General features: G+C 43.8%; 1 protein-coding gene across 1 annotated transcript in view; it reads left to right on the top strand.

Annotated features, from left to right (window-relative positions):
* Positions 1-14,835: 14,835 nt before the first annotated feature.
* The window catches only part of COQ8A (coenzyme Q8A), a 60,121-nt gene continuing 53,633 nt past the window's right edge, over positions 14,836-21,323 (top strand). The window contains exon 1 of the mRNA XM_081854175.1: positions 14,836-14,961. The gene's annotated coding sequence lies outside the window, so the exon portion shown is untranslated. The remainder of the gene's footprint in view (positions 14,962-21,323) is intronic.

Genomic DNA, 21,323 nt, shown 5'->3' with positions numbered 1-21,323 from the left:
GCACACACAAAATCAACATCTTTGTAAGACCCAATGGTTTTTGTAGCACTGGTCAATGTGAGCAAGCGGATCAAAAATAAAAATTGAGCCTTCAGTGGCAATGGGGAACCTGTGGCCCTCCAAATATTGTTGGGGTGCCATCTCCCATCATTCCTAACCGTTGGCCAAGCTGGTTGGGGCTGATGGGACCTGGGAGTCCATTCAATATCTGGAGGAGACCACCAGTTCCCCACCCCGGTGTACAGCATACTTTTAGATCCTCTAGCAGAGGGCCCAACTTTAAGTGGAGGCAAGTTGTAAATACTTGAATCGTACTTGAATTGGCAATCAGGCCAAAAAGCAGCCCACATACAGCCTCTTGCTTTGCAATGTTCAGGAATGATTTGGGGAGAATCCATTGATTGAGGCCAGGCAAACTTATTTCGGCTGTGTGGGGTGTGTGTTAAATGACTAACTTGGAAATGCTATGAAAATATTTAATGTAAGAGTGAACTGTTTGGGGAATAATGTTTGTATCAAAACACAGGGATGAGATTTGAATCTGGTGTGCGCATTAATCTAAATGAGAAACAGTTGGTGCTCAAAATATTCAAGACTTTTGCCCCGCAAATAGTTTACTTCTAACTTGGACTTCCTCCCAGGGACATTGGTTGTTTTAAGGTTTTGGTTTTTATTTTAAATCTGATCTGCTTTGCTTCCAAATATCCCCTTCTAAGAACAACGCTACTTACGTGATTTATCTGCCAAAGTAAAAGAAATAGCCTAATGAAGCAAAAGGGACTGAGACGGGTCAGGGGGAGGATCCGATGTAAGAGACATTGAAGTGCAGCAGCTCCCATTGATTTCAATTTTGGATGCTTGATGAATTGGATTTGTGTGGATTCAATTCAAATTGAGCTGATCTGAACCTTCCTTTGGGATTTAGAATGTGATTTGTTCTTCTCAAATTTTTGCAATGCAGTTCATAGCTCAAAAAACTTACCAAAACGTGTTTTTTAAAAATTGTATTTTAGGATGAAATGCATACATTTGGGCAGAATATGTGTACGCTTGCTCTTTTGTGTTCAGTTCAGTGTTGGTTTTTCTTTAGAAATCTAAATGATAATTTGCAAAGGTGTACATTAATGCAGAAATGGGACCGAACAGACTTCTGAATGAATATGTGTAAAAGTGACATGGACTGTTCGTCCCTACCTTCAGTGGGCTTGAGCAACAGGATTGCTTTATAGGTTGTGCCTGAAGTTTCCTTCTGTGAACACTCTAAAAACTATATCAAGATTAAGTTTCAACCATTTTTATTTCCAAAACATATTTTAAATTGCTTACTTTTGAAAAGTCTATTAATTACATAGTAATATATTGATGAATGTTACATTTTTAAGACCGCTTGCAAATCCATACAGTATTTGTTATTTCCATTCATATATAAGCTGTTTCAAGGAACTTGGTAGGGGTTTCTGTTTTAAAAAATTGATCTACTTTTTTTGTTTATTAAATGAGCTGCTTCTCAATACGCTGGTGCTGCAAACATGAAGGAAGAACAGTAAGTTGGTCATGAAAATATTTCCATGATCATTTTATGCATTGATTTCAAGATTATGAAGTATATTCATGGAGCTACTTTTGAGCTTTGCCATGTGCAAAGGTATTGAGCTGATGTTTGCTTAATTGGTCTAGATCTCTCTCCCCCCTCCTTTTTTTCTAGACTTTAAGCTGTTTAGCATGTACTGCACTTTTAGGTGCTTTTTGAAATACTCATTCATGCACCTGTCAACTGTAGCAAGGTAGAAAATATTATGTGGAATAGAGGAATCTTAATCACATATATGGTATGCACAAGCCAGAACTATTAACTTTCAAAATGTGGACTGATTTATCCCACAATGATTTATTGATGTCAATCGGATTTCTCTGATTATTCTTGGAACTGGAATTGAAATGAATAGCGATTGCATGGCAGATCTCTTTCCCTTTTATATTGGTTCTGATTTTCTTCATTAAATTTTTATACAGTTTTGCATGGATGATCAGGGGGTGGGCCAACAGGAAAGAATTCCGCCTGAAATCTCTTTGAATGTAATTCTAGCAGATTAATTTTCATCATGGGACGTGTGTGTGGCTGTATGTCTGTGTATTTGGTGAAAGGGAAACAAATATACTGCATATATACAGGAAATGCTTCTAGCTACATTAGGAAAACAACAACATCCCTGTGTACTTACTGCAAATGCAATGTATACAATAAAAATTATACTTACGAGGCAGCACTATTTTTTAAAAGTGATTTACTTTCTGAAATACATCTCTCATGTTATCTGAATAAAAGTTGTGAAGAAGGTGTAGGAATTCTCTGATCATCTGCCAAAAGTTTCTCTCTCTCAATGACTCTCTAGTAACAAACTGAATCTGTGGTCAGCAAGAAATTTCCTCTCTTTTGAATAAAGTAAGACAGTTGTTCTCCATTCCACAAGATCAGTAGAATGAGATTTTTGTAGTTGGCCGCCAGAGGGCATTGTAACAATAGTGGATGTTTCTTCTCGGTGCTTGATATGTAATATGTCAGATTTGTGTAGTACATTTTGATCTTGAAAACATTTCACATGTATCTCAGAAACCCTTGGGGGTAGCCAACACGGTGTCCTCTAGATGTTGGGCTTCATCTCCCATCATTATAAACCGTTGGAGATGCTGGTTGGGGCAGATTGGAGCTGTAGCCCAACAACATCTGGAAGGGCACCACCAAGACCCCATCTTGCGACAACTCCCTCAAGCAGATTGGTGCTGGACTCCTATTTCATTTGGATAGGAATGAAAATCGAGAAAAGGCTAGGGCAAGAGTGATCACGTTTGTTTCAAGTTAAAACAACCCGCCATTAGTAACAATCTAAAGCAGAGTGTCACAGAGATGGGTGGAAAGCACAGAGTGGATGAAACAGCTAAGAGAACCCTGCACTGCCGATAGCATAAAGCTAAATAACCACACATAGCATGACGAAAGCAACAAAGATGGTGGCCAAGGTATGTATGGTACATGCACACTGACAACTGGACTAGAAAAGGGGAAGCATTGTAGAAGGAAAGAACAGATGCTGAAGAACTGCAAGTCCATAAGAAATTGCTCCTTGGGTAGAACATGAGACTCTTAATCTCAAGGTTGTGGGTTCAAGACCAGTGTTGGGCAAAAGATTCCTGCATTGCAGGTGGTTGGGCTCTCTCCATCAGCTTACATCTGCACACATTTTTCATTGGCTTTCTTGCCTACCTCCATACAAGAGGAATTTACATCTGCTTTAATCCATTGAGTAGCCTCCCCTAGGGAATGTACGAGTAATTCCTGCTTCCTCTCCTCACACGTAATCTCTTCCCTCCCCCTTCGGCTTTCTGAAGCCCTCAAATGTTATTCTGGTCCAGGTCTGCGTCCTCTCCAAGGAATGAGAGGAGGTGGTTGGAACTGAAGACAACTGAGTACCAGTGGGCTGTTTATCTTCTTGCCACATACCAGCAGGGGAGATAACAACAATTACAGCCTGTACAAATGCGGGCACAGTGTGCCTGCCTCTCTGAAGGTATCAATGCTCCGCGCTATTTATGGTATGATATAAAGAGAGATATAAATAAACAGAGCCTCTGAAGTGATGGCAGCTGGAGGCATTTATATGCAGGCCTCTCTGAGCCAGGTAAAGTATTGGGACAACTGGGCTGGAACTTTCCTCAGACTTAGCAAGGTTTGAAGTAGTCAGTGTGGATGGACTGGCAACACAGAAAGACATTTTGGGATAAGGGACACGTCAGCCTGGGGCAAATGAGGTAACCCAGCAATGCTATGATAAGTTTCTTCTTCCTATGTCATAGCCTATTTATAGTGAACTGTCTGCAGGGCCCTGTTGGGTTAAAAGGCAGCATATACATTTTAAACAATGTGTAAGCAAGACAACGGATCCCTCTAGAATTCCTAAAGGATGAACTTCATGTTTCTGAAGCATGTATTAGGCAACAACTACGTAGTACTACCAAGTTTAGCAGATTCTCAATCCCAGTTCATATATCCTCCAGCCATATAAATTGTAACAGTTTCCCACTTAGAAAAGAGTTGAATAACACATCTAAATTATCCATATTTATTTCCTAGGGTTTTTTTTTAGTCCTCTGTGCTACTCTCCACTAGATTTATCGACCAGCCTCCCTTTATTCATCTATTGAAAACAAGAACACCATTTTTAAAAATTATATCCCATGCTACAAAAAAGATTATTCAAGGATGTTTTTACAACACAACCCCTCCAAAATATAACCAACAGAGGTACAATAATATAAAAACTAATAATGGCTAAAGAGCATCTTAATTTCTTCAATCATTAATTTAATTTATACTAATTCCTTCTCACCCTTTAACCCCCTTACATTTTGGAGAGGAAAGCATGCCCTAAGCCACCATTTCTGATCAGACCAGGAAGAAAACATCCAAGACTCCAAAAAGCATCTAAAAGTGCCTCATTCCTGACCACATGCTGTCGGGAAAAGGGAGCTGCAGGTACCACCATTGGCTCCCGCATGTATGTTTGTTTTTCCTGACCCATTCCCAAGGAATAGAAAACCTGTGGCTCTGCAGACATTGTTGAGTCACAGGCATCAGCATGCATTAGCCGTGATTCCTACACTGCAGTGAATTGGACTAGATTACCCTTAGGGTACCTTCCAGTCTTAAGCTTCTCTGATTTTAAAGTACTCTTATACCTCTTTAAGTCATGGAGAATCCTAGGAACCATCGTTTGTTAAAGGTGTTGGCCTCACAGAGCTATAATTCCTATATTATATATTATATCATTTCTAGCAACCTTAGCAAGCTACAGTTCCCAGGAATGTCCATTGCTGTACTGTTAAAGTGGGGTGTTTTAAATGTATGTTGAGTGGCTGTAGCCTAAATTCTTTTGAACTACATGTCCCATCAGCCCCAGCCAGCACAACCAATAGTCAGGAATGATAGAAAATGTAGTTCAACAACAACTGGAGGGCTACAGGTTCCTTAGCCTTGCAGTAACACAAACTGTAGCTTAACCCAGTTTTTAGCAGTTTCTGTTTTATCTGTAAAGCTGCCTTGAGTCACTGTGGCGCACATGAATTTCTGATGATCTGGAAGTACAGACGTGAATGTCCTTAGTTCGTCATTGGGTTGAACAAGGTTTTACTGTATTGAAACATGCAAGGTTTTCCCAGCATGTATGCAAGTAGATGTGCACATTCAGATCTTCCCAGCATCCTAATTCATATAAATGATGTGTCAGTCAGCTGCAGGCAAAAGGGCAACTGTCTCACACCCCTGCTGATTCATGCCACACACACAGTGCAGATTCATAGATTCCATTATGCCCAATATATATTTTCTTTATTTAAAAATAAGGTCTTATTAACTTCCAGGTCACAATAAGCTAAACATAGCTTACACCAGCTTGAAATGCAAAATCTGCCAGAAATAGTAGTGGCAGGCCAGGGATTTAAATGCCCAAATGACCAACTCCTCTGATTTCTTTGATATTTTAAAACCATACAATTATAGGGTCATCTAGTAGTCCAACCCTTTGCCATACAGGCATTGATCACAATCAGTGGATCTTTGGGATAAAAAAACCAATTACAGCAGAATATTTTGTATCTGCGTGTGGCTTCTGGGCACAGACATGTATCAAATGTTTCACAAGGCTTCTGCAGCATTTTGTTCAAAGTTCATACCAAGTCCAAACCAGGGGTGGGGAGAAGATTTACTTAGCATGTTAATAACCAATTTAGTATTTAGTAGTTTTGTGGATGCAAAAAACTACAACACAACTGGCAATTTGATGAGCAGTTGGGGTGGAGTGGGGAGAATCTGGACGAATTTCCTGTTCTGTTAAAGCTGTGTTCAGGCAGGAGTTTATTTTGGGGTCGGTTCCTCTTCACAACTGGATAGCTCATTCGGTTAGACTAGAGCATGGTGCTGATAACACCAAGATTGCAGATTCAATTCCCACATGGGACAACTGCAGGAGATAGGACTAGATGATCCTCAGGGTCGCTTCCAACTCTTCAGTTCTATTAAAGGTAAAGGGACCCCTGACCATTAGGTCCAGGCGTGGCCGACTCTGGGGTTGCGGCGCTCATCTCGCTTTATTGGCCGAGAGAGCAGCTGTACAGCTTCCGGGTCATGTGACCAGCATGACTAAGCCGCTTCTGGTGAACCAGAGCAGTGCACGGAAGCACTGTTTACCTTCCCGCTGGAGCGGTACCTATTTATCTACTTGCACATGACATGCTTTCAAACTGCTAGGTTGGCAGGAGCAGGGACCGAGCAGTGGGAGCTCACCCCGTCACAGGGATTTGAACCGCTGACCTTCTGATCTGCAAGTCCTAGGCTCTGTGGTTTAACCCACAGCACCACCCGCGTCCCAGTTCTATTATTCTATGCATTTACCTGTTTTGCAGCATCTACATGACACTGTCGGCATTAAAATGCCAGCCTGTATCCTCCCTCCCTCCACTTTAATTATATTTACAATGCTGGGGGGAAATCCAGCAAAACAACAACCACAACTTGTTGCCAGTGCCCCATCTGTGATCTCTGACTGGCCCTTTACAATACGAAGTCCTTGTCTAGAATCCTCCTCAGAGCCAACCAGGTCAAGCTGGATTTATTTTGGAACATACAGATCTAGAGCTCAGCAGAAATGTTGTAGCTGGACAGAAGATTAGAGCTGTGAACTCTTTTTTGACCTTTGATTCCCTCAGGGGGGAAAGTTCAAGGTAAAAGGGGAGGGGAAAAACACCTGCCAAGATTTAGGACTTAGATTGGATTTGCAAAGGTTATCTCTGGAAGCAGCAGCTGTTGGCTTTGTGTCTTCCCCTTCCAAGAAGACTGACTTCTGCTAAAAAAACAGAGAAGTGGACAATATTCTTCAACATGCAAAAGCAAGCACAGTTTCAGTTCTGCTTCCCAAATCTTCGTAGGGTCAACCAGAACCTATTGATGACATATTTTGTCATATTCTGTCAGATGTGGCTTCAAAGGACAGAGCATTTTGCTCAGATTTACTAAGTTCCTTTCCGCATAGTCTTAAACTGTGCTTTAAGTTTATGTGTGTGCTGATTTTACCTCTGCAGCCAATCTATGCTGCAGTTGCAGCATAAAAAGAATGGTTCCCTCCTTTGTTGTTGCTTTTGTTTGATGCAAACTACAGAAATCGCAGGGGCACAGATGAAATCACAGTGGAATAGCTGCAGCCAGAAAACATTTTTTTAAAAACCACACTGCAAACCTGCATCAAACTCAAATTCCTATTCAGGTCTCTTGCACACTCCTTGTCTGCCATACCAGACCAGACCTCTTTGGCAGAATGTATGACTTATTTCAGATATTTGGAACTGCTTATGATTCAGTGTTCTCCCATTGGACCATGCCAATTCATGTTCAAGAGAGCCAAATCATAACAACACCATCATGACTTCTCACCATCATTTGGCCAGCAATTCACCCCAACATTCCAACCATTTGGAAGTTTCTGCTCTTAATTAATTAGCTGCCTAATGCCATAGTTGTGGAATGTTTCTCATCATCAGATAAACTTAATTAGGACTAGTCTAAATACCACTATGCAGTCCAGTAATTAGAGCTCCCCTTTCTCTTTTTATTCAGCTGCCAGCATGCTTAAGAACCTGTGACCTTGATTAAATCAGTTTGTGGCCAACTCATCATAAAACCCAACAGGCTTTCTTTCTCAATAGAACAAGCTTTGTAATGCAAAACTTCTGATTCAGCTCATCCCATCCGCTTACTGCTTCTCTCAGCCCACAACCAGCCACACAATTGCTGCTTTAGATTCATGTTGATAGGAGACCAGGGAAGCAAGCTGCTTTGTTATGATAGGAGAAGGCTCTAGCCATGTGGTCTGTGTGTGTTTCACAGCATGGCCTAGAATTACAGGGCAAGATTTAGCATTCACTCCAAGCGCAGGTGGACTTAGGACTCAGGGAGGGTGCTTTCATATGCGTTAATACAACATCTCTCCCTTGCATGCCTAAGAACAATATGGCACTTCCTCTCTCCTTTATGTTCCAGAAACCACTCATGATAAGGAAAAGAAGAAATACTTAATAGAATAAAAAGATAGGTTCACTTCTATCCCCACCTGTTTTGCAGAGGCACCATGCATCTATGTATAATCCAGCTATTTTGGAAAGCTAGATGGTATTCCAACTCCAAGATGAGAGCTGATTGATATGGTCTGACTACCTTTCCAAAACCTAGACAGCATCTTAAAAAGCAGAGACATCACCTTGCCAACAAAGGTCTGCATAGTTAAAGCTATGGTTTTCCCAGTAGTGATGTATGGAAGTGAGAGCTGGGCCATCAAGAAGGCTGATCGCCGAAGAATTGATGCTTTTGAATTATGGTGCTGGAGGAGACTCTTGAGAGTCCCATGGACTGCAAGAAGATCAAACGTATCCATTCTTAAGGAAATCAGCCCTGAGTGCTCACTGGAAGGACAAATCATGAAGCTGAGGCTCCAATATTTTGGCCACCTCATGAGAAGAGAAGACTCCCCGGAAAAGACCCTGATGATGGGAAAGATGGAGGGCACAAGGAGAAGGGGACGACAGAGGACGAGATGGTTGGACAATGTTCTCGAAACTACCATGCAATTGCTAAAGGCCTCTCTGATTACCTCCCTGACAGGAAGTTGCCAACGCTCTTTGGCAGATTTTGATGAATTTAGCAATGCTGGTGCTAACTCCTTAGCGCCACTGTGTCACTGTGTACATTAGGTGCGTATACAAAACAGAGTTGGCTTTGGAGCCTGCTCTGAGTTGCACATGTTCAGAGAGAAAGATAACATAGGCATGCAAAACAAAAAGGATCTTACTGGAACCAAGGCACTACACGGATGACTTATGTCATTATTGAGGTTTTCTTTGTTTATTTCTGAGCCTGTCCAGTCTAAAATTTAAAAGCAAAACCCACAGGCATCTAATCTAATAGAAGATATCCTCAACAGAATGTTGAGCTAGGTAGGCCTTTGGCCTGATCCAGCAGGACTTTTCTTATGTTCGTGGGAACCGTGGGACATATGGAAGGGGTTTTAAGCAGGATCCCACTGGGTTTCTGAGGCGGCATATCCTGCTGCTGCACCCGTCACTGAAGATGCAGCTTGAATATGTTCTGTTTTGCCTCAGGCGGCGAAACAGGGTGGGTCGCCCCTGGATTTAAGCATTTCATTTTGCTCTGAAGTTCTGATGAAAATTGCCTCCTCAGTAACCACCATTAGCCCCAGGAAAGTAGATCCCACTGACAAATGAAGCTTCTTTTCAGGACTAATAACGAATATGTATGGGGCGCCAGTTTAAAACCCTCACTTTGCATCGGGATCCAAATTAGAAGTGGCTATATTTAATAGTTATTTTTTTAAAAACTAAAAATGTAACTTCAAGCAACACATATAGGATCACAGCTAATTTGACTGTTTGTTACCACTTGTATTTCATCAAAATGCCTGTCCCCCTACTCTCCATCACCAGCTGGTCTTCAAATTTGGATCTCATGATGTGTGAGCTATTATGAAAGAAACTCTTCCTCCTCCCACCAGCTTAAGTGGCTATTTATTGTGTTATAGTGCCTGGATCTTTCCCTATGCTTAACAACAACCACCACCACAAAAACCACAGGAGGTTTGATCACAGGGAAGGAACATATCTGTCAGTCAGTGTAGCACTTCTGAGATTGCTGGACCCAAAGGCCTGACACAATATAAGGCAACTTCCTAAATCCCTAAAGTTTTTTTTTAATGTATTGGTCATATGATGAATGTACTTCAGTTGGATCAGAGAATTATAAAAGGACCCTGAGGATCATCTAGTCCAACCCACTGTAATTCAGGAATATGCAGCTTCTCCCATACAGGGATTGAACCAACAACCTTGGCATCATCAGCACCACACTCTAACCAACTGAGCTATCCAGATATATTGGTTGACTCCAACATCTTGCTGTTGTGTTCTTATTTATGGATTTAAATAAAGCACTTACAAATAGACTCTTCTTTCACTCCAGAAAATCCAGTTCCAACCACCCTAGCCCTGCCTTAAAAAAAAAAAAACCACCAATGTAAACCCTCAGAATTCAACAATGAGTGTAACATTATAGGACAATAAATGTTGATGGTACACATTTCAACAGACTGTGTTGCAAAATGCTAAATATGTGGAACCTCCTTGTTTGCTTCCTTTGTCAGCAGGAGATGTGTTTCTGCCCCAGACTTGCTGTGGCTTGTTGCCTTCTTCATCTAGACTCACTTGTGGTCTCTCTTGTGTCATTCAGTTTGTATTATCCTGGGGTAAATCATCAGGTGCCGAGAATATTGCAAATGCATGGGTGCATCCAGTTTGGAAGGAGTATGCATCCACATGCAACACATCAGTGATAGCTGGTGTCTATTGACACTGGTAGGGCAGAAGACCAGGACGCCTACTGTAGGTAGAGCCAAAGCCTATAACTGGCAAAGACAATAAATCAGGGGTCAGCAACCTTCTTCAGCAGGGGGCCGGTCCACTGTCCCTCAGACCTTGTGGGGGGCCAGACTATATCTTGAAAAAGAATATGAATGGATTCCTATGCCCCACATATAGCCCAGAGATGCATTTTAAATAAAAGTACACATTCTACTCATGTAAAAACACACTGATTCCCAGACCATCCGTGGGCCGGATTGAGAAGGTGATTGGGCCAGATCTGGCCCCCAGGCCTTAGGTTGCCTATCCCTGCAATAAATCCTAGTTTCATCTCCATCCTGCTTCCTGTCGAGGTCTGCAAGTGGTTACGCTGAGACAAAGAAGATGCTCACAGCCAGTGCCACCCCCTGGGCTGGTTCTTTGGGAGAAGGCAGGCACTTCTGGTTGAAGTCACTTTGAGTTCACCTTTGTGAAAAAAGCAAGCAAGCAAATAAATGGTATGAAAATCCAGATAGGAGAACTGCATCAATTGAATACCTGAAGGAGCCTCTCCACTCCCATTGTTCAGCCCAGACACTGAGATCCAGCGCCGAGGGCCTTCTGGTGGTTCCCTCATTGCAAGAAGTGAGGTTACAGGGAACCAGACAGAGGTGGCGCCCACCCTGTGGAAACCCTCCCTTCAGATGTGAAGGAAATAAGCAATTATCCTATCTTTAAAAGACATCTGAAGGCAGCCCTGTTTAGGGAAGTTTTTAATATTGAATGCTGTACTGTTTTTAACATTTGATTGGGAGCTGCCCAGAGTGGCTGGGGAAACTCAGCCAGATGGGCAGGGTATAAATAAATAAATTTTTTTATTATTATTATTATTATTATTATTATTATTATTATTATTATTAATTATTATTATTTAATTGGGAATTATTGGATTTAGGGACAGCAGTAGTTGGAGGAGGGGGGGCCTCATGGATGAGGGGGAATTAAAGTATATACAAGGGGTTCACTATCCACATTAAGCCAAGGTATGGATAGGGCCCTTTGACAGCCTTCTCCATGAATTGGTCTAATCCTCTTCCAAAGCTACCCAAGTTGGTGATCACTGCTGCCTCCTATGACAGCAAGTTCCATAGTTTAACTATGCCCTGTGTAAATAAATTATTGTTTTCTCTGTCCTGAATCTTCCAGCTGCCTTGGATGTCCATGAGTTCTGGCGTCATGAGAGACGGAGAAAAGCTTTTTTATTGTTATCATGAATTATCAGTAATGTTCCATCTCAGAAACCATTTCCCTGATTTGCTTGGGACCTGCTGGGAATTATTTCTGGTAACAAGTTCATACCAAGCTTGACTGTTCAAGTATGACATATGTAAAACAATAGCTTTATGGAAAAATGAACCAGTGCTTTAGTACATGAGATAGACCAATTAAATCTGCAATCCTCAAATAATATTGGATAATATATTCCCCAAAGATATGTGGGACTACTCTTTATGCAAATAGTCTCAAGCCTGATGCTGTACAAATGAAGATCCAGCTGTTGAAACTCAGCCGTCAGGGTAAATGATCTTATGAACAAAGACAATACAAAGCTAAAGTCCAAATTCAACACACCAAAAGGTTAAGAAAAATATCCACTTAAAACAAGATGTCTGAATAATATTGATTCCAGCTGAGAGAAAAGAAAACCATTCAGCTATATAAAATACTGGAAATTAACTTCAAAAACCCTGACATGCAGCTCTGTGGATACAGAGACAGATGGGGAAACTTGGTATTTAAAGTTGGTCTTTCTGAATGAAAGTTCTTTATGAAGTATGTCTAACCTATTGCTCTACAAATATTCCACTTAACACATGCATATCACACATACACAGAAAGATTGACAGAGGTGCATGACAACTCTCTATGGTTTGTTGTTATTTCTAGGCTGCAATTCTAAACCAACTTACTTGGGTGTAAGCCCTGCTGAGTTCAAAGGGGGTTCCTTATGAGTAGACATGTACAGCATTGTACTGCAAAAATGTAAATGTTTGAATATTATTAAATACAAACAGTTTGAGATATAATGGCTTCTTGGATATATATTTATATTCAATCACAAAGGAATACAAACCGATATAACTGTAGGCAGAAGACACAACTGCTCTGAGATCATAAGCAAATTCCTTGTGTTTACACGTATTCTATAATAAAAGAGCAAATACACAAATACATTGTCCAACTTCTTATAATTCTAGCATATTGCTCCACAGCTTGCCATGTGTTTGTGGCAGTTTTCTCATTTGGTTGTCTCTCATTTGGAAAATGAGAATACAGTGGTACCTCTGGTTAAGAACTTAATTTGTTCTGGAGGTCCATTCTTAACCTGAAACTGTTCTTAACTTGAAGCACCACTTTAGCTAATGGGGCTTCCTGCTGCCGCCGCACTGCTGCTGCACAATTTCTGTTCTCATCCTGAAGCAAAGTTCTGAACCCGAGGTACTATATCTGGGTTAGCAGAGTCTGTAACCTGAAGTGTCTGTAACCTGAAGCGTATGTAACCCAAGGTACCACTGTATGCCAACCTGCATAAAAAGAGTTGGGGTCTGCAGTCATTTTAGCTACTTTGATTGGGCATATCAATTTATCTGCTAATGCAGGCATAGGCCAACTCAGCCCTCCAGATGTTGTGGGACTACTACTCCCATCATCCCTGACCACTGGTCCTGTTAGCTAGGGGTGATGGGAGTTGTAGTCCCAAAACAGCTGGAGGGCTGAGTTTGCCTAGGCAATGGTCCAAACACGACTATACTGTGCATCAGCTGAGAGTCTTTCAAGTATTCACCAACATCACACCATTTAAAGCCTGGCAGCAACCAAAAGGAAAGTTAGTAGTTCCTTACAGTGTTCACTGATTAGTCTTTTTATTTTATTTTATATTTTCTAATTTATTTAGCTAGCTACGGTAACTGCTCATCTGACTGGGTTAACCCAGCCACTCTGGGCGGCTTACAGTTCTACTCCCATGTGCCTACACCTGTGTGTGTGTGTGTGTGTGTGTGTACGTGCAGCTAAGGATTACACTTCAAGCATCTAATGAAGTGGATTCTGGTCGACAAAAGGACACACTATTATACAATTATTTAAGGTGCCACAAGACTGTTTAATTTCAGAGAAGAGAGAAGGCGGCCAATGATCAAAACATCCCTTTGAGAATAAGACTGAGATACAAATGTAACAAATAAAATTAAAGTGTCGACATTTATTTAGCTGTTGCAATCTGAATTGTCAACATGCTTTCTGTTTTAAACACGAATTCAGAAGCAGGGTGTTTGATAGCCCCAATAGTAGAGACCCAAACGAACAATGCAATATTGACTTCATGTTTACTCAGAAGTAAGTCCCACTGAATTCAGTGGTTCTTGCTCCCAGGGAAGTAGGGTCAGGATTGCAGCCTTATTTTATTGGCTGCCTGCTCTAAAAGTAAATAATTGGCAAGTGTGGCAGAGAACTGGGAATTCTAGGTCAGGGGCTGCATACTTTGGTGGCCAGCACGCTGGATGTCAAGCAGGGAAACTGATATTTGCTTCTTTCTGTGTGGCTATTTGTTTACGCTTCTCTGCGAAATGAAAACGAAGGGACTGCCAAGTCACTTTGTATACTTTTAAGCGATTAGTTGGAACATACATTTTTAACCCTTTTTGAAGTAACAAAAGGAGTATCCTAAAAAAAGAGATTTAAAACCCAGGAACCTTTTATCTTTGCCTTTTCGCACCACACCATTTCTCTTGCAAATTATCCGCCCTGCAGTTAACCCTATTAACACAGAAGCGTCTCCCCCCTTCCCTGTACCAACAAGCATTGCACTGAAATGCCCTGTGCAGATACGTGCAGGGAGACACGTAACTTCAGGGTGGCAGACAGGAGCTTTTGGGAAGGCGGCTTTTGTTAGACAGGGAGTCCGGGAACCCCGGCTTTGTCCGAGGGCGGGGACGACGCAGCACAACCCCGGGGGAGGGGAGGAAAGACGTGCACGGCGGCAACAGCAACGTGCCCCGCTGCACATGCACACCGACCCTCCTCTCCGCTTCCATGCCCAGCCCTCCCGCCACCGCGTCGAGCGAGCAGCGCAACAAGGACGGGATGTGCGAGAGGCGGCGGGAGGGAACGGACGAGAGGACACGCCGCCTCGGGATTGGCGGAAGCTCCGTCCGCCCCGGCTTCCCATTGGCCAGAGCGCGGGTCCCACGAGCCGAACACGCTCCCGGCGGCTTGGCAACCTCGGCTCTCGCGCTAATCCCCGGGCAGGGGAGGGCGGTGGTTTCGGCAGAGCCAATAGGCGCGCCAGGGGCGGAGCCTGGCCGCGGGGGTCTCCAGCCGACGGGGCGGGCGGAGGGAAACGCGAGTTGGTAAACAAGCTCGCGCACCTCGTGGTGCTGCGGGGCGGAGGCGAGCGGAGTCGCGGAGCGGGCACGACGCTGCTGCTGCGAAGCTCTCCTGCCTGGGGAGGTAAGTGAGCGAGGGGTACGTCGGGGAGCGGGCCCCTTGCATTTTGCATGGCGGGTGGGGGAGCGGGGGAGCGGTGAGGGGCGCGCTGGCGCCAGCGGGGAAAGGTGGGAGCCCAGCTTTTCCTCCGCGCGGCGCCCGTCCCCGTGCACGAGGCCCCCAAAAGGGGGGGGGAGCCCTTTCCAGTGGGCGACATCTCCCTCTAAGCCAGAGGTCAGCAAACTTTTTCAGCAGGGGGCCAGTCCACTGTCCCTCGGACCTTGTGGGGGGCCGGACTAGATTTTGAAAAAAAAAAACCAATGAATTCCTATGCCCCACAAATAACCCAGAGATGCATTTTAAATAAAAGGACACGTTCTACTCATGTAAAAAGACGCTGATTCCCGGCCCGTCCGCGGGCCTTAGTTTGCCTATCCATGCACGCACCCCTCCCCACGCAAGGGAGGGCGGGATCCCTGCGGGGAGACCTTAAGTGGCGCCGGGCCAGATGCGCTCGGTTAAGGGGGGGGGGAGGCTTTTGGCTCCCCTTTGCAGCCGCGCTCCGAGTCGCCCTCTCCAGTGCTTGCGGGCGAAGCGAGCGGGACGACCCCGGGGCTGCACGTCCGTGGCGCTGCCGCTAACGGGGAGTGGAAGGGCCGCAGCTCGCGCCGGACCCGGTCTGTGCAGCGCCGGAGCTGGAAACGGGAGGCGTGGCGCTCTTGCCTGCTTTGCTCGTCCGTGGGGCGGCGGCAGCAGCAGCTGCTGCAACCCCCATCCGTGGACCTTGTATTTGTAAATGTCCATCATCCCAATCTGAAGCCCTTCCCCAAATCTCCCCAGGCCTGCTCTTTTCTTTTTATGGGACGGCGTTTTTTCACTGTTAAAATATATGTAGCGTATTTCAAATTGTCTGGTTGTCAGATGGAAGGGCTCCGTCTGAAACCATTTTACGCCCGCCAAGGAAATGCTTAGAAAGCGTCGATAGAAACAAAGAAGGCAAAACCACTAGATCTGGAGGATTCAAGCTGTGCAGGCCAGTAAGTAGGGGCGGGGAGAGAGGAGGAAATTCTCTTTTGAAGTCCCCTTCCAGAAAACTATTAGTTTGGTTTTCAGAAGCCACATGCTATGTGGCAGGCGATCCTGAATACAAAAAGTAGCTAAAATTCCCTCCATAAACATATGGAACCATTTTTCCTTGCTAGGTTAGGTTTCTTAATTTTTTATGCATTCCTTTCCACCAAAAAGGCCACAAAGTGATTTGCAACTAAAGTAAAAATGCTATAGTAAACTCACATAAACATTACTGTAAATAAATTTAACCATACAATATATTATTATAGTGCAATATAGTAATAATGATTATATCAAATGTCCCGATGATGTCCAAATGACCTTGAAAACAAAAATGTATTTGTCACAGGCCTCCTTAAACATTGGGCCTTCTTAAACAGAGGCTACTTCCATAATCAGGGCCTACTTCAGAGAAGGCCCATTTTCTTGTCACCCTCCAGTTGTGGAGGTGGCATGTAGAGAAGAGCTTCGGATAATAACATCTGGGTCCTGGCAGGTTCATATGCGGAAAGGTGGTCTTTTAGATATAGTGGACCCGAATTGTATAAGGCTTTAAAGGTCAAAACCAGCAATTGGTCCCAGAAACAAATTGGCAGCCAACACAGTTGGGTCAGAACCAGTGTTACATGTTTCCACCTTTATGTTTTGGTTAACAATTTACCTTTGCCAAATAGTCCTGCACTAGCTGTAGCTTCTGACCTGTCTTCAAAGGCAGTCCCACATACAGTGCATTGCAGTAGTCTAACCAGGAGGTAATCAGAGTGTAGACAACTGAAACCAGGTTATCCCTGTCCAGGTAGGGTTGCAACTGTGCTATTGGTCAAAGTTGCTAGAAGGCATTCTGTGCCACTGAACTTGCTTGTGCCTCCACTGATGGTGTTGGATACAGAAGTATCCCAAGCTGCACACCTGCTTCTGTGATTCTTCAAGGGGAGTGTGACCACATCCATTCAGAGCAGCGTGCATTCCACTAGTGCCACCCTTTCTCACTTCTGGCCTCTCCCACTCCCCCAACTTCCCACACTTTTATTTGGGTTGCTCCCATTACTTGAGTGTCACAGATTTGAATTTGCCAGCTGTCTCTGTGCAACATGTCCATCTTGAGCCTAAAGATAATATGCACTAAGGCAATCCTCTTTCCAGTCAGCCTGATTAACCTTGCCTTGCTCCTGAGGTGAGCCAGCTCTGTACCATTGACCCAGAGCTGCTTGTATGACTTGGTGGCACAAGCCTAAATACTCTGCATTGCAAAAAGCCTCAGACAGAAAAATGAAAGGTTTCTTTTGGTATACAGTGGTACCTCGGGTTACATATGCTTCAGGTTACAGACTCCACTAACCCAGAAATAGTGCTTCAGGTTAAGAACTTTGCTTCAGGATGAGAACAGAAATTGTGCTCCGGCGGCGCGGCCGCAGCAGGAGGCCCCATTAGCTATAGTGGTGCTTCAGGTTAAGAACAGTTTCAGGTTAAGAATGGACCTCCGGAACGAATTAAGTACTTAACCCGAGGTACCACTGTATTGAATAAACGTATATTAAGAGTATACTTAATAAATGTAGTGAGAGCACAGCATAATTCCCCATTGCGTTGAGAAGAAGTGAAGAAAAGCACAATTTACCTGCTGTGTATTAGCGGCAATGAGATGGTGACTGAACATTTTAAGTGAGTGATGTCAGTGTTTGTTTAACGCACCTGCTGTGTAGGTTGTGGCTCTTGCCGGTTGCCTGATGTACACAGTGTGTCTGCTTGGATTCCAGACACGATGAATTGGTGTTCCTTCCAGTGATTAGGGTAAATTAGAGAGAGCCAGTGTGGTGTAGTGGTTAAGAGCGGTGGACTCGTAATCTGGTGAACCGGGTTCGCTTCCCCGCTCCTCCACATGCAGCTGCTGGGTGACCTTGGGCCAGTCACACTTCTCTGAAGTCTCTCAGCCCCACTCACCTCACAGAGTGTTTGTTGTGGGGGAGGAAGGGAAAGGAGAATGTTAGCCGCTTTGAGACTCCTTAGGGTAGTGATAAAGCGGGATATCAAATCCAAACTCTTCTTCTTCTTCTAAATGCGAACATCTAAAGGGCTGTGATTCATATTTTTCTGTGTTTGCTGTGGATATAGCTCCTTTGTCTATGCTCTCTTGATCTGCTTAATACTTGGTATCCCCCTTCTTGCAAATCCTGCATTCTGTCACTTGAGCAAGTGAAATGGAAGAGGGAAGGGACTTATTTTGTCTCAGGTGTTCATAAGAGCTTAGGAAGAGTCCTACTGGATCAGGCCAATGGAACGTCTAGTCTAGCATCCAGTTTTCGCATTGGCCTGCCAGATGCCCATGGGAAGCTTGCAAGCAGAATATAGTTTATTAGCCAGAGGAATTGAAAACTTCCCTTAACTTCATGTGCACAGATCTTGGCTCTACTATGACCAGCCTTGCAGATAAGTGTGCAGAAATGACTACTGCACAAACATCTTACTACCTGTCCCAGATGTGTTTGTGGCATAAATGGACTGCATAGAGGAAAAAGATCCTAACAAAGAAAAAACCTGCCTGTCTGATGATCACCTGGAGGCAAAGGTGTTGCTAGGTACTTCAAAGACTTTGGTCACAGACCTGCACTTGCCTCTGGGAGAATTTAGTTGGCTGGCTGAGTATTTTTTTATTGACTTGGTAGTCTTAGGTGTAACTTGCCCTATAAAGACATGTTTATAAACAGTAAAATGAAACAAAGCAACAACTCTTAAATCCCTTCTTCCAGTACAAAAACAACAGCAATAAAGATAGCATTATCCTATATACCGTATTTTTTGCTCTATAAGACTCACTTTTTCCCTCCTAAAAAGTAAGGGGAAATGTGTGTGCGTCTTATGGAGCGAATGCAGGCTGCGCAGCTATCCCAGAAGCCAGAACAGCAAGTGGGATTGCTGCTTTCATTGTGCAGCGATCCCTCTTGCTGTTCTGGCTTCTGAGATTCAGAATATTTTTTTTCTTGTTTTCCTCCTCCAAAAACTAGGTGCGTCTTGTGGTCTGGTGCATCTTATAGAGCGAAAAATACGGCAGTTACTTTACAGCAGCAAACAGTTGAACAGTAGATGCTTGCTGACATAAAAACATTTTTGGAGCAGCCGGCCAGGTCTCTGAGGCTAATCTTAAAGCTCTGGCAGGCTTCTTTGAGGGGAAAGTACATAGTTCTTAAGATAAAATGGAACTTGGAAGACAGAGTTATCTACCATCTTGCTTGGTAGAAGTCAGTGGTTTTGTTTTGTTTTTTAACAGCCTAAGAGGCTAGCCTTTACATGCTTGCCAGGAGAGATTAGGGCTTTTCTCTTCTGCAGCCAACATAGAATCATAGAACCCCTGAATTTTGTAGGACTTGCTTCTTAGTAGGGATTGCATTGCTCAAATGCAACCTTTATTGGATCAAAAATATAAAGCAGCCTCACCATCTTTGAACTATAACTGCTGGCTGAGGCTGATGGGAGTTGTAGTCTCAAAAATCTGGAGGGAACCTACGGGGGAAATGTGGGGCATAACAACAACAACCGGGTTGGGGAAGGCTGATGTTGAAGTTCATTACTGGAGTCTTACTGTATTGCAGGGGTCAGCAAACTTTTTCAGCAGGGGGCCAGTCTACTGTCCCTCAGACCTTGTGGAGGGCTGGACTATATTTGATAAAAAATAATAATGAACGAATTCCTATGCCCCACAAATAACCCAGAGATGCATTTTTAATAAAAGGACACATTCTACTCTTCTAAAAACATGCTGATTCCTGCTCCATCCAAGGGCTGGATTTAGAAGGCGATGGGGCTGGATTCGGCCCCCAGGCCTTAGTTTGCCTACCCATGCTGTATTGTTCCACCTTTTATGTGATGTGTGCCAAGTTGTAGAACTCTGCTTAACATCACCTTTGTGGAAAGCTGCTTGTGCTCTTAGTTTTTGTTCTAGAGGGAAACCAGATGCTGCTTATTAGTCTTGCAGACTGACAGCAGTTGAACTTTTAAAGTCTTAAGAATTCAGCCTTTCTACTTCATTGATGTTACTACGTTAGATACACATTCACCAGCCATGGGCAGCCAAAGGGGTCTCTCTGTGTCAGAGAGTTGTGGGGCCTTGGACCCCAGGCTTGAATGTGCCCCTCTGAACATCCCAGTGTTAGAAACTCAGATATATAAGCTAGGCACCAAATGGCTACTTAAACCAGGGCTACAGTCGCCAAAATGGAATGACTACTTGCCGTTTTGGGGCCAGATGGCTCAAAAGTAATATTTTTCAGTACAAGTTTTTGGTTCCTGTGCATTGTGCAGATAAAATATAGCTGATAATTATTATTATTATTATTATTATTATTATTATTATTATTATTATTTATACTCCACCCATCTGGCTGGGCTTCCCCAGCCACTCTGGGCGGCTTCCAGCAAAATATTAAAATACAGTAATGCATCAAACATTAAAAGCTTCCCAAAACTTCAGATGTCCTCCATACCCACCCACCTCCTGTCCCCCCAAAACAGTACTTCTGTCTTGGCAGGATTCAACCTCAATCTGTTAGCCGCCTCCATCCTCCATAAAATTCCATAGGATGTGTTGCTAGTGTGTGAAAGCAGTCCGGATCCAATGATCCTAATTTCCAGATGGTGAAGACATCAGGTGCCATTCTGCTGTTCGGACACCTTCACTTGGTCGCAAGTGGCTGATAGCCAGGTTCAAAATGTGCCTGGTGAATTTTGGAACACCAGAACAGCTCTGTCTGGCTCTCAGGACTTTGACCTGCCCACTACTCTGGACATGCCCCCCTCTCCTAGGTCAACGCCCTCACTGACTCTACTTTGTACCCTCCATGAGTCTGTTTGCCTGGCTGCCATCGCTTGCTTGAATGGAGGATTAAAAAAGAGTGTGTGAGAATATAGAAAGCAGCAGACTGTACAGAGGTTGAACTTCCATTTTATTACTCCATCCGCATTTGCCTGTGGCCTTGCCCACCACTGACATGTGGCCCCTGGAAAGTTGCTCAGAAGAAGACTGTGGCCCTTGGGTTGAAAAGGATTCCTCACACCTGCAGTTTGTGGCCTCGCTGATGTGGTCGAAAGGAAAGCAGAGCAATATGTTGGGCACCAGCTTGGCTGCAGGAGTTGCTGGAAGGAGGAGTACAGGGACTCCACTCTGGATTGTGTTGGGTCTACTGCTTAGACTTTTCGTCTCCTGACGCTATCCCCCAAGGCAGTGGAGGTTTAGGGTCAGAGTTTTTCTTCTCCTAGATGGGCTACCTTCCCAGGCTGACGAGTCCCGTCTGCCCCTCACTTCAACACCAGCTGCTGGAGAC

The sequence above is a fragment of the Podarcis erhardii genome (assembly GCF_964252035.2).
Source record: "Podarcis erhardii genome assembly, chromosome: 3".
NCBI lineage: Eukaryota > Metazoa > Chordata > Lepidosauria > Squamata > Lacertidae > Podarcis > Podarcis erhardii.
The sequence above is the reverse complement of the archived record's forward strand: the minus strand, read 5'-3'. Positions and strand labels throughout refer to the sequence as shown.